Raw genomic sequence first — 14,229 nt, 5'->3', positions numbered from 1 at the left:
TAAAGATGGGTAGATGGGGTACAGAGCAGGGGTCAGCAAACTTTTTGTTAAAGGACCAAAGAGTAAATATTTTAGGTTTTGTGGACCTTAACTCTCCCTGTTGCAAATTTTATTCAGTAAAACAGGGTAGGGATATGGGGTGGGGTGGTGTGGAGTACGGTTTGCAGTATAGAGTACTGAGAAAAGGGAGGGGGTTCTCTGAGGTATTTGGTTGGTATGAATCTAATGCTGATGCAGAAAGAGCTCTAAATCTGAGTAAGGAGTGTTCATAAATGATATGACAGATATATCCCATACAGAATGAAAAACATTTGGATAACCAATTTATGTTTAACAAACACCAGGAATGGAAGTTTTGTCAGGCACATATTTCTCTGTTAAATCCCCTGTAATATATACACTTGAAGAGACTAAAAAATGGGCCAATATCCTATATTTGACATAAAATGTTACTCTTTAATCTTATCTTGCAGTGCTCAATTTAAACAATCTGTATGGATGTGTGTTATGAGTCCCCGGGTCAAGGTAAATCGCATCCCCTTTCCTTCATAGCAACCAGCTGATGTCATATCAGTACTGATGTTTCTTGTGGCTGGCCTCACTAATGGAACTCAGATGGTTTGTTCAGATAAGTAATTCTTTAGAGAAAACTGTAAGCAAAATACTTGAAGATATATGAGAAAGGACAACAATAAGGCTATAAAAATAGACTTTGTTTTTTTTTTTATGGAAAGAACTTCAGTGTCCCAGCAATTTACTCATTTCTTAAGTATCCAAATGCCTTATTCCATAGCATAAAGAGATATTTTGCTCTTTGAGAGCAAATTGCCCTGAGTTATAAAACTCTCAAATCTTGAGAAGAATCAGTTGTGAAAAGATCCATATTATTGTGTGTATATTTTTAGTGTGTTCTCAAGATGAAGATAGACTGCTCCAGCAAAGTCTTTAAAAGGAATTACGTTGAATAGGTGGGTGCTGATAGTTTCTCGGGAAACTGGACGCCCGAGCCTAGTGTTTTGTGCAGGGAGAATTCCTTTGGCCACACTGGCCCTCCCACATTGTTTATTGTAGTCTGTAACCGCTCCTTTCACCAAAGAGGGAACATTTATGAAGGAGTTCACACAGCTGTTCTGATTTCTTTTTTTTTTTTTTTTTTGAGACAGTCTCGCTCTGTTACCCGGGCTAGAGTGAGTGCCATGGCATCAGCCTAGTTCACAGCAACCTCAAACTCCTGGGCTTAAGTGATCCTCCTGCCTCAGCCTCCCAAGTAGCTGGGACTACAGGCATGTGCCACCATGCCCGGCTAATTTTTTCTATATATATTTTTAGTTGCCCAGCTAATTTCTTTCTATTTTTAGTAGAGACGGGGGGGTCTCACTCTTTCTCAGGCTGGTCTTGAACTCCTGACCTTGAGCGATCCACCCACCTCGGCCTCCCAGAGTGCTAGGATTACAGGCGTGAGCCACCGCACCTGGCCTGTTCTGATTTCTTAAGGCAACTAAGGCCAGCTGAAATTTTCACTGTAACACATTATTTTGTAAGATTTTTATATTCCAGTGAAAAGTAGCAGGTAAGAGACCTGAGAAGGTAGGGCTTAGATTTTGATTGTCATTTACCAGTGCTAGAAAGAAATGCAAACAAGTTCTACTGAGGCCAGACCTCAATAAAAACACATCTCTCTCCTCCATAGCACGTTGATAAAAAGAGTGCTCAAAGATCTAAGAATTTTCTGAATTCTCTTGACTGTTTACTGCTAATTAGCACCATGACTATTATTTAACAATGTACAAAGTATTTTGATAGTTGCTTTGACTTGTTTTTAATAGTCTAACTTCCCATGGCACCTTTCACTTTTATACTTGCTGCTAACAAATATACAAACTGTGAACAAGGCTGGATTTGTTTATTTATAAAACCAAGTTATGTTTGGAGTTCTCTCCTGGGCAGTTAGAGATAGGAAGTAATTACTACCTTCCTTCTAATGCCATTTTGAAACTTTACGAAAAAATTTATGTAGTAGAAAATTGGTTTGGGAACGCAGTGGGTAAATTCTGAATCTTCCTCTGTGTATGCAGCTAGATGGATTTTCTTGTGCTGATTTTGGGGGTAGAGATGGTATATTTCTGTAGGGTTGGAATCTAACAGTTGCTTCCATAATTTCTTGTCTTTGTGCTTTCTGGAACCAGTATCCCAGAAGACAGCGTACCGCGTTGAGAGAGCGAGCAAGGATGGAGTTTATGAATAGTCAATGACTTTATTTATCTCCTCATTATCTCTAATTTTGATTCAAATGTGATAGGAGAAAAGGGTGAATGCAATGTGTCAATGAGAAGAGAACTATAATTTTATCATTTACTTGAAAAGACATTATTCCCAGCATCATGGAGATTTGTTAGCGAAATATTGGAGCATTAATTCAGGTCTGTGAGATTAATCTGTTCCTTGTTGAAGAATCACCCTAGTGGGTGCTAGACCTAGAGCTTTGCTGCTCCAAGTAAATCCCTGATTTACACAAGATCTTGAGATATAAGGATGATCTAGCATAAAATGGTATAAATACAGGTTTTTGTTATTTACGTTGTAGTAGAAATATTATATTTGCTGAGAGTTGGGAAACCTTGTTGTTAAGACTTCTTCAGCTTATTTGCTGCTATTGATTTTTTTTTTTGGTTCAGCAAAGATGAATTCCTTTAGGCCCTATGACTAACTTCTCTAGATCCAGAGATTATCTAATGAGTTCCTTAGAAAACTTTGGAACAAAATTAATCCAAGATTTACTGAATGACTAATGTAATCTATATCTCTAAGGAAGTAAGCTGGCCCTAGTTTACTGGTTGATTGCAAAAAGTTCTGGCAATGACCAGAAATTAGGATAAACATTTATTAAGAAAAAACCCCATAAGATCCAGATTCCTTGCATATAGATTTAAAAAAAATAAAAAACCATCAGGGGCTGATGGTGTCCATATGACATAGCTCAGTTTAATTTTTTTTTTCCAAAAGATATACATCGTTGCCTTCTTGGTCATCACAGTTTATCTGTTGATAAAATTCACCATTTGTATTCATAAAAGTCTGATTTATAAAATTTAAGACATAGACTGACTGGACCTTTGTCCTGTAAAAGCTATTAACGAATACTTTTTGGAAGAGTGATAAAAGAAATCTCAGGAATGTTTGTTTAGACCATGAGCTGTGAAAACATGTGTAATCATGAAGAATATTATTGGAAGAAAAGAAAAAGATTCATCTGTTTCAAACTGTAATTCATTAGAAGCAATTCAGTCGTTTTTCCAGAAGCATTTTAAATAGTTGTAGGAAATTTTTTCCGTCATTTTTATACTTGTGCTGGGATAATGCTTCAAAGGTTTTAAAAGAACAGAAATTCTGTGGAAAAAAATGAACTTCATCTTCACTTTATTTCTAAATCCTAAGTGATCATAACTCATAGTATTGGCAGAATTTTGTTTTCTTAAAATTATCCCCTGCACTCATATTGATGATTTGATGTAATAGTTCTTAATCTCATACATATGTATACCGTGTGTGTATGTGTTTGTGTGTGACTTAAATGTGTGAATCAGGTCTTTTGTGCTTTGTGAATTTAATTTGGAATCCAATTCCAAATGTTTATCTTCAAAGCCTAGATTAATGGACATTGTGAATGTACCCATAGCTTACTTAACTCAAGCCCTGGGACAAGTTGTGAGTAGGTGAACTTCATCTTCATTGAACTTGTCTTTCTTTCCAAGACTTTGCATCTGCAGGAGTTTTGCTGCTTGGAAGTTCTCTCCCTGGCTGGGGAAAGTATGGTGAGCCACACAGACCCAGGACTGTCCTGGGTCTTTTGTATTTTGGAGAGTGGTTTCTGAACCAACTTTTAACTTCCTGTACTTATTTTCTCTCTGTATTCTGAATTAATTTCTCTCTCTTTCTCTCCCCTTCCCTCCCCATCTCTTTCTCTTTCCCTCTCTCTCTCTCACTGTGTGTAGTTTTTATACCATGTGAATTTTCATGCAGATGTATGCAAAGAAAGAATATAAAATTCTCCTTTTATCCCTTCCCGCCCTCCAATTCCCATTTCCCTCCTAGGACCACTGTTTACATTTTAGTGTGTATTTTTTTAGTCTTTACCACACGTATTTTTTTTTTTTTTGAGACAGAGTCTCACTTTGTTGCCCGGGCTAGAGTGAGTGCCATGGCGTCAGCCTAGCTCACAGCAACCTCAAACTCCTGGGCTTAAGTGACCCTACTGCCTCAGCCTCCCGAGTAGCTGGGACTACAGGCATGTGCCACCATGCCCGGCTAATTTTTTCTATATATATTTTTAGTTGTCCAGATAATTTTTTATTTCTATTTTTTTAGTACAGACGGGGGTTTCGCTCAGGCTGGTCTCAAACTCCTGACCTGGAGCGATCCACCCGCCTCGGCCTCCCAGAGGGCTAGGATTACAGGCGTGAGCCACCGCGCCCGGCCTACACATATTTTTTTAAAAAAATAAATGTACTTTGACTTCCAATTTCACTTTCTTTTTATTTCATTATATTATCTTATCTTTTTTCACAAATATTACCATTTTAAAAGATTAACATGTTAATCTAGCAACCAGAGGCGATACAGCCCTTAGTATACAGAAATAGATTTCGAGTTTCAAATGTCTCCACTTGCCAGACTACTCATGTAAAACTGTCACTACAGTTCATGTTCTGGGGGACTTGTGAAACACTATAGTGGGTTGAATGGTGTTCCCCAAAAAGTTATGTCCATGTTCTAATTTCCAGAACTTGTCAATGGTACCTTTTTTTGGAAAAAGGGTCTTTGCAGATGTAATTAAGTGAAAGGTCTTGAGATGAGGAAATCATCCTGGACTACCTGAGTGGGTCCTAAGTCCAATGAGAAGTATCTTTATAAGATAGACACTCAGAGGAGAAGGCAGTCTGAAGGCAAGAGCAGGTGTGATCACAAGCCAAGAAGTCAAAGAAATCTGGTCGTCACCAGAAGGTGGAAGTGGCAAGGAAGTATTCTCCCCTATAGCCACTAGAGGGAGTGTGGCTCAGCTGACATTTTGATTTTGGACTTCTGGCTTCCAGACTACAAGAGAGTAAATTTGTTGCTTTAAGCCACCCAGTTTGTGGTATTTTGTAACAGCAGCTGCAGGAAACTAATACAACACCAAAAACTAAAATACTATATTTTAACTATCCAGAAATAGAAGAAAATGAAACAAAATTTGACTTACAAATTAATTCACAAAATTCATTCTTAAATAAACAACATATAAGTTTTCTTGTTATAAAATAATATCCCAAGAATTATAATTCTACCAAGCTTATGTTTAAACAGTTGTATAATTACTTGACTATAGTATTGAAACTTGAAGATGTGTTTCTGGATTAATTAATAACAGAAACTTATTAAATAGCAATAACAACATATCAAATTAATTATCTAAGCCTTAAAGATAAACATTTGGAACTGGATTCCAACTAAACGTAAATTGGAAGTGATTTATTAATAAGATTTATTTTTATACAATGTATACTTAAAAACACTACCTTAAGAATTATAATTCTATCAAGTTTCCATTTAAGCCATTGTACACTTAACTAATACAATAATACTAGTTAAGCCACTTAACTAATACAATAATACTAAAAGAAAAATAAATCAAAATTATTTTAGAAGAGACACAAAAGAATATCTTCCTATGGTCCTGGATCTTCAGAAGTAGGCTTGTTGGAAGGCTGGATCAACTGTGGAGGTAACTTACTTCTATTTTTAGGTTGTGGGACAGAGGACAAAATCTAGTTGCCAGTGGAGATTGTGCTGGGATAGGAAAGTTAATGGTGGCGAGGATTCTCAGGAAGGTCCATACTGGCTTTCCGGGGAAGAGGAAGGACAGGAGGTCTTCTTCTCAGAAATTGTCCCCTGGCATTCTCTACAGCACCTGACCTCTGGCTGAAGGATATAGTGGAGGTACAGAGTGTGGGCCAGCTGTGTTCCATTCAGGTGGGTGTGTTGAATTAGGCATGCTTAAATGACCAAGATTATCTGTGGTGTCATTTCTACTCGAGTTCATTTCTTAAGATGGAAAACCTCTGTGATATCAAAAGAAAGCATAAGAAAACTTACGAGTCCTGAGATCCTGGCAGTACATGCAGCACCAGGACAAATTCTGTATTGCAACTGCAGAGAAATTGCTGGATCAGGATAGACTTGGCTTGATGGAGGAATTCTTTTCTTGTGATCCTGCTCCCATGAGGGTGGTGTCACTGGATCATTGAGCCATTCCAGTTGTATTAAAGAAAGTACCATAAACTGGATGGCTTAAACAATGGAAATTTACTTTCTTACGGTTCTGGAGGTTGGAAGTCCAGGGTGCTAGCAGGTTTGGTTTCTTTCCCTTGAGGCTTCTCTCCCCTTCTTGCAGATGGCCACTTTTTTGCTGTGTCCTCATGTGGTCCTTCTGTGTGTATGCACCCCAATGTCTTTCTGTTTGTCTAAATTTCCTCTTCTTATAAAGAATAGATTGGATTAGGACCCACTCTAATGGGCTCATTTTAACTTAATTACCTCTTTAAAGGTCCTATCTCTAAATACAGTCACAGTCTAAAGTACTAGGGGTTAGGGTTTCAACCTATGACTTTTAGGGGAATGCAGTTCAGGCCATAATACCAGCCTAATGCTCTCTGTAGTACTCTTCTTTGATGGTCTGGTAATCCAGAGAATTCTCTAGATTCAGATTCATGGAGAGACTATTTTTTACTTCTACTCAGCACTGAGGTTCAAGATACACAATTTTCTTCCTGTGATCGGAGATGGCAGGTATAGCAGATGCTGTTGTGCCCCGTGCAGATTCCTGAGGCCTTTCTACCTCTGTGTTTACTAGCTGACTTCAACTACCAGTATTGGATGAGGTCTCTCCACACTTCAGATAACTTTCTTCCTTGTGAGCATGGCAGGTTGGACACGCTGGGGAATTAACAACTCTTGGGATTTGCTCTTAACCAATGACTGAGAGAAATTGGTGTATAAATATCCCAGTTTCTTTGGCTGTCAGGTAGCATAATTCTGAGACATACATTTTATTAGTATATAATTTCTCAGATACTACCTAAGGGATTAAACTCCAATTAATCCCTTAGTTAATATCATAATGTACTGTTTAGTTTGATAATGTACCCTTCATTGGCTATCTTCCCTTCCCTGCCTCACATTTCTCCCTCGTCTCCATGGTTTATTGCACCTCTCAAATACATGTTTACATTTGAATTATTTTCTCTGTGTCTGCTTGTGGGGGAAGGAGGGGAATCTAAACTAAGACAAGCAATTGATATTAAAAGTTGTACTAGGAAGCAGATCTTCAAGATAGATTTTGGAATAGAATTGCTTGACATTTGGATTGCAATGGAGACCCCATTGCTAGTGATAAGTGGGATGGTGATAAGCTCTGGCCTATTGTAGCATGTCACTAAGACTCTTGTTGTGGTGAATTGGGATGGGATGAGGTGAAAGAGCATGCACTGTCTTATGTAATATCTCTAGAATTTGAGAAATGGTGGCATTGGTGATTATAAGGACTATAGATTTGGCCAGCTGCTATTAAATTGCCTTGATGTCCTGAAGAAAGAAAGCCACACATTCAAACTAATCAGTTGCGAACTCAGGGAATTGTGTAAAAGCCACAAAATTTCTCTGGCAGTATTTAAGAAAGTTCTCATCTTCTAAAGCTAAAGAAGTGCTTGTGTTGAAAATCAGGCCTGACATCAGACTATGAGAGCAGTAGACTTACAAAGAACCCTGAATAACAACCCTGGAAAGTCTCTTTCTAAAATTAGGGACCTGATAGGACAAAAATGGAGCTCTGATATCTTGAATGGACTGACAAGAGAATGTTAAAATCCTTCAAGATCTCCATGATCTTTTGGGTTTGCAGAAGTGGCCTGCTGAATATCCCCAAGATCTCCTTAAACTTCTGGACTGTAGTAGTTGCCAACCCCTCTTGTCAGAGGGTAGCAGTCACCTCCATTCCCAACCCTGCCTTGTCTGGACATGATACAGAGGCCTCACCAGAGGCAGATATTTTGCAAGATAATATGCTTACAAGTATGCTTACCTCAAGATTTGCTCCAGTCTTCCGTCTTGGCCAATAACTAGGCTCAATCTCAGCATGGCCCAACTGGAATAATACTGTCTCTGATTTGAGAGAAAGGGAATTATTCACCAGATGAGTTGCAGGTCCTGGCTAAAATATATTGTTAGAAACCAGGTAAATGCGCCTGGAAATTCATCCCAAGAGTGCTGCACAAGGAGTTACAAAATAAGGCTGGATAAGGGAGAGTTTATTGATGTGAATACTGTCACATAACTCAGGATTTAATATCCTGGCAAGGACACCAGGAATCATTTATAATCTTCTGCTTGTATGGTGGAGATTCTGGAACTGCCTTGGCAAATTATTGAAGGAGGAATCAAATGATTTAGTGAGTTGGACCCGTTAGAATGGATTTATAGTCTTTGCTTTGCTTTTCTAATATGCATGAATTTCAGTTACCACTCTTAGTTAACTAATACCAGTGTCCCCAAAACACAGTTTAGATTTCATTTACCAGTATACATTAATTGTGAGTAATTGCATAGAGTACAAAACTTTGCTACTATCTCTTCAGTGCACAAATCACAATATAAATAACAGATACACATTCTGACCCGTGACCAATGGTGTCACTTTTAAAAAATCTGTAGGGGATTGGTCACTGCACATATATTATTGAGTTCACACACAGATGGCAAATGTGTAGTTGTGTCATCTTGTCTTTCAGTGATAAAGCCAAGTGATAGTTTTACAAAAATGAATAATTGGCCACCCCAAATGAAAGTATAGTAAAGAAACAAAAAGTGATAATGTTAGAAGTGGAATTCTAATCAAATGTAAATGAGGTTATAAAAGAAATAGCTGACAATGGAAATGTCGACACCACTGCTGTTTATGAGACTCCAGACGTGGGGTCAGAGGAACTTAGCAAAGGCAACCTTGTTGATATAAATGAGAAAAGTGGTCATGACAGAAGTGATGAAGAGAAAAAGATGCCAGTGAAAAACTTCACGTTAAGGGAATTCTCAGAGATATTGTACCACATTGAAAGTAAAAAGGATAAAATGCTGAAAGATGATTTAAACTTAGTAGCATAAAAATTTTCCAAGCCATACAAAAGACGTTTGCTTGCTCCATATCATATAGGACAGGAAGAAGGCAAGCACTGTGAGTGGAAAACCCAGCTCATTCAAAGTGCTTTTTGTTCTGTTTTCTCACTCAGCACAACAATTAGCACAGAAGGCTTCCGTGACCCCAAAACATGTGGAGATTTCTCCCCACCAGCAAGAAACAAGCAATCTATTCTTCAGGGAACACTAGCTGGGTGTCCTCCAATTCAATTCCAACACTATCTACCTGGAAATGGTATCAGATCCCACAGGTTGAGAGCTCAGTCCCCAAGACTGCCCTCTAGCCTTTACACACCAGTCCCAAGGCTAGGCCTTCAGACATCTGACCTCTGAACTTCAGGTTGGGGTTCCCATGATCCCTTCTTTGGGTTCGATTAATTTGCTAGATTGGCTCACAGTACTCAGGGAAACATGTTTACCAATTTATTATAAAGAATATTACAAAGTATACAGATGAAGAGATGCATGGGGCTAGGTATGGGGGAAGAGGCACGGAGCTTCCATGCCCTCCCTGGGTGTACCAGCCTCCAGGAACCTCCACACGTTCAGTTATCTAGAAGCACTTCAAATCCTGCTCTTTTAGGCCTTTCATGGAGACTTCATCACAGTGTCGTGATTAATTAAACCATTAACTAGTGGTGATGAACTTAATCTTCAGCTCCTTCCCCTCTCTAGAAGTTGGAGTATGGGGCTGAAGGTCCTAACCCTCTAATAATGCCTTGGTCTTTCAGGGGACCAGCCCCATCCTGAAACTGCCTAGGGGCTGTTAGCCAATGGTAAATCATTAGCATATCAAAGACATCACTTTGCAGATTCCAAGAATTATAGGAGTTGTGTGCTAGAAAATGGAGATGAAGATCAAATGTATATTTCAAAATATCACACAAGTCTTGTTCAAACTGCTAATTTTTTTTTAAAACAATGAAATAAAACACTTTAATTCTCAATGTTTTTACTAGATAGACACCCAGTGAGGGTATCGTTTTGTTTTAACAAAAAGATCAAAAGCAGGTGATTCCAATGTTGCCAAGAACAACAAACAAAATCATGACCCTTTATCCAGTTTCCCGATCCAAGGCAGTTCTCAGACTCAGCACTGATTGAAGAGAAAGATAGGCTATCTTGAGAGGGAGCTTTGTAGTATCTCAGCAAACTTACACAGTAGTAATTTCCCCAATTTTTTCCTCAGCCATTTACCAGAGTAATTATACACTAGTGAAAGGGACATACCTATGTATTTCCATGGCTGTTGGATACAGGGTCTGAGCTGTCCCTGGTACAGTTAAAGAGAGGGGATATATGGAGTTTAAGTCTGTTATGGCTTGAATTTTGTTCCCCGCAAAAAGATATGTTGGACTCCTAACCCTCATAGGGTATTCACAGAGGTAATCAAGTTAAAATGTGGTCATTTGGGTAAGCCTTAATCCTATATGACCAGCATCCTTATAAAAAGGGGAAATTTGGGCACAGAGCCAGACACATACAGAGGAAAGATAATGTGAAGAGACGGGGAATACAGCCATCTACAAGACAAGAAGAGAGGCCTGGAACAAATCTTTCCCTCATAGTCCTCAGAAGAAACCAACCTTGTTGACACCATGATTTTAGACTTCTAGCTTCCAGAACTGTGAGATAATAAAGTCTTGTTGTGGAAGCCACCCAATTTGTGATACTTTGTTATGGCAGCCCTAGCAAACTAGTTCAAAGTCATAAATGGAGTCCTGGCCTAAGTCCATCTCACAGTGAGTTCAAAGGCTTCTGTGGTCATTTGTTCGATCCCTGAGTGCATACTCATGATGAACATATTTAGTAGATGGCAGAACCGAGCTGGCATGATAGGAAAGGCTTAGTGGAAGCCCTTGAACTGCCTTACTACCATTCCAACCAGGACAGAAAATTAGAAGCAACATTTCATCCCAGGTGGGACGACAGAGATCAGACATACCCTCAAAGAATGATTCAGGGAAGGTTGTCACCATCATCGCTACTCTTATCTCTGGTTGGGAGGATGGGGTGGGGATGAGGACAGATAGATTAGAGCAGATGATGTAAACCTCTGAAAGCATATCCAAGTTTCCAGCTGTCCTGTTGGATGTACCTTTACCAGAAGAGATCAACACAGCCTCTTGCACTTGGTGTGCAGAAAACGATCTAGAGAATGTGTTCTTTTCATTCCTTGTAGAAAAATTTATCAGAAGCAGTTCCCATTCATTAGGAAGAGACCAAAGTGTGCTTTCATGGACTTTCTCAGACTTATATTAACTCTCTTACTCTTTATTACAATATAGTAAAAATGTAACTTGATTATCTGAACAGTCTGCAGAAAATTCATGTTAATAATAGGTAACATTTATTAAGCATATATTCTGTGCCAGGCAATTTACATAAATTGTATCATTTAATTAAATATCTTCAATAACAATGTTATGAGACAGACATTACCATCATCTTCCTGTCTTACATATGAGGAAAACAAAAGACAAACAGAGCAAATTTTTTTTTTCGTTTTTTTAATTTCAAAGTATTAAGGGGGTACAAGTGATTTTGTTCCACGGATAGTAGCTTTTGTAATGCTTAAGTTAGGAGTATAAGTATGCCTATCACTCAAATAGTGTTCACAGTACCCATTAGGTAGGTTTTTACTCCTCTCCTCCTCCCTGTCCCCTGCTTGATTTCCAATGACTTTTACTTCTCTCTGTGTACATGTGTGCCCATCTATTAGTTCCAATTTATTATAGAATGCATGTGGCATATGTTTTTCAATTCTTTTAATTTTTTTTTAAATTTCAGACTATTATGGGGATACAAACATTTTGGTTATATGAATTACTTTTGTACAGTTTGAGTCAAAGTTATAAGTGTGTCCATCACCCAGATAGTGTGCATTGTACCCATTAGGTGTGCATTTACCCATCCCCTCCTCTCCCCTCCCACCTGCTTGATTTCTGTTGCATTTTGATACCATATGTGCCATATCCTGGACATGATCATTTAGTTCCATTTAGTGCTGATCATTTAGTTCCAGTTTGATAATGAGTACACGTGGTGTTTGTTTGTTCATTCTTGGGATACTTCACTTAGGATAATGGTTTCCAGTTCCATCCACACTGCTGCAAAAGACATTAATGCATCTTTTATTATGGCTGAGTAGTACTCCATGGTATACATATACCACATTTTGTTAATCCCCTCATGAATTGATGGGCACTTGGGTTGATTCTACATCTTTGCAATTGCGAATTGTGCTGCAATAAACATTCAAGTGCAGGTGTCTTTTTGATAAAATGACTTCTTTTCCTTTGGGTAGATATCCAGTAGTGGGATTACTGGACTGAACGGTAGTTCTACTTTTAGTTCTTTAAGAAATCTCCATAATGTTTTCCACAGAGGTTGTACTAATTTGCAGTCCCACTAACAGTGTATAAACGGTCCTTTCTCTGCCTCTATGCTAGCGTGTATTTTTTTGGACTTTTAAATAAAAGCCATTCTAACAGAGATAAGGTGATATCTCATCGTGGTTTTAATTTGCATTTTCCTGATGATTAGTGATGTTGAGCATTTTTTTCATGTGTTTGCTGGCCATTTGTCTGTCTTCTTTTGAGAAACCTCTGTTCATGTCTTTTACCCACTTTTAATGATGTTTGTTTTTTTCTTGCTGATTTGTTTGAGTTCTTTGTAGATTCTGGATATTAGCCTTTTACTGGATGTATAGTTTGTGAATATTTTATCTCATTCTGTGGTTTGTCTGTTTGCTCTGTTAATTATTTCCTTTGTTGTGCAGAACCTTTTTAATTTAATCAAATCTCATTTATTTATTTTTGTTCTTGCCATAATTGCCTTTGGGGTCTCAGTCATAAATTCTTTGCCTAGGCTTATATCTAGAAGAGTTTTTTTTACATTTTATTCTAGAATTCTTATGGTTTCATGCCTTACATTTATCCATCTTGAATTAATTTTTGTAAGTGGTGAGAGATCAGGGTCCTGTTTCATTCTTCTGCATGTGGCTATACAATTTTCCCAGCACCATTTATTGAATAGGGCTTCTTTTCCCCAGTGTATGTTGTTGTCTTCTTTGTCAAAGATCAGTTGGTTGTATGTAGATGGTTGTTTATCTGGGTTCTCTGTTCTGTTGCATTAGTCTATGTCTGTATTTTTGTGTCAATACCATGCTGTTTTGGATACTCTAGCCTTGTAGTATAGTTTGAAGTCTGGTAATGTGATGCCTCCAGATTTGTTCTTTTTGCTTAAGATTTCTTTGGCTTTTAGGGTTCTTTTCTGGTTCCAAATTAATCGTAGAATAATTTTTTTCTAGATTTGTGAGTTATGATGTTGGTATTTTGATGGAGATTGCATTGAATCTGTAAATCACTTTGGGCAGTATGGACATTTTAACAATACTCATTCTACTGATCCATGAGCATGATATGTTTTTCCATTTCATCTGTGATTTCTTTCCTCAATGTTTCATAGTTCTCCTTGTAGAGATCTTTCACCTCCTTGGTTAAGTATATTCCTAGGTATTTTATTTTCTTTGCAGCTATTGTGAATGGTATTGAGTCTTTGATTTTATTCTAAGCTTGGCTGTTGTTGGTGTATAGAAATGCTATATTGATTTTGTATCCTGGGACTTTGCTGAATTTATTTATGAATTCCAGGAGTCTCCTGGTGGAGTCTTTGGGATTTTCTAGATACAAGATCATATGGTCAGTAAAAAGCAATAGTTTGACCTCCTCTTTCCCTATTTGAATACTCTTTATTTCTTCTTTCTCTTGCCTGATTGCTCTGGCTAGCACTTTCAGCACTGTATTGAATAGAAGTGGTAACAGTAGGCACCCCTGTCTTGTCCCAGTTCTTGGGGGGAATGCTTTCAACTTTTCCCCATTCAGTATGATGTTGGCTGTGGGTTTTTCATATATGGCTTTCATAATTTTGAGATATGTTCCTCTGTGTCTCATTTGCTGAGGGTTTTTATCATGAAAGGGTGCTTGATTTTGTTGAATATCC

This window comes from Lemur catta, chromosome 13 (genome assembly GCF_020740605.2).
Source record: "Lemur catta isolate mLemCat1 chromosome 13, mLemCat1.pri, whole genome shotgun sequence".
NCBI lineage: Eukaryota > Metazoa > Chordata > Mammalia > Primates > Lemuridae > Lemur > Lemur catta.
The sequence above is the reverse complement of the archived record's forward strand: the minus strand, read 5'-3'. Positions refer to the sequence as shown.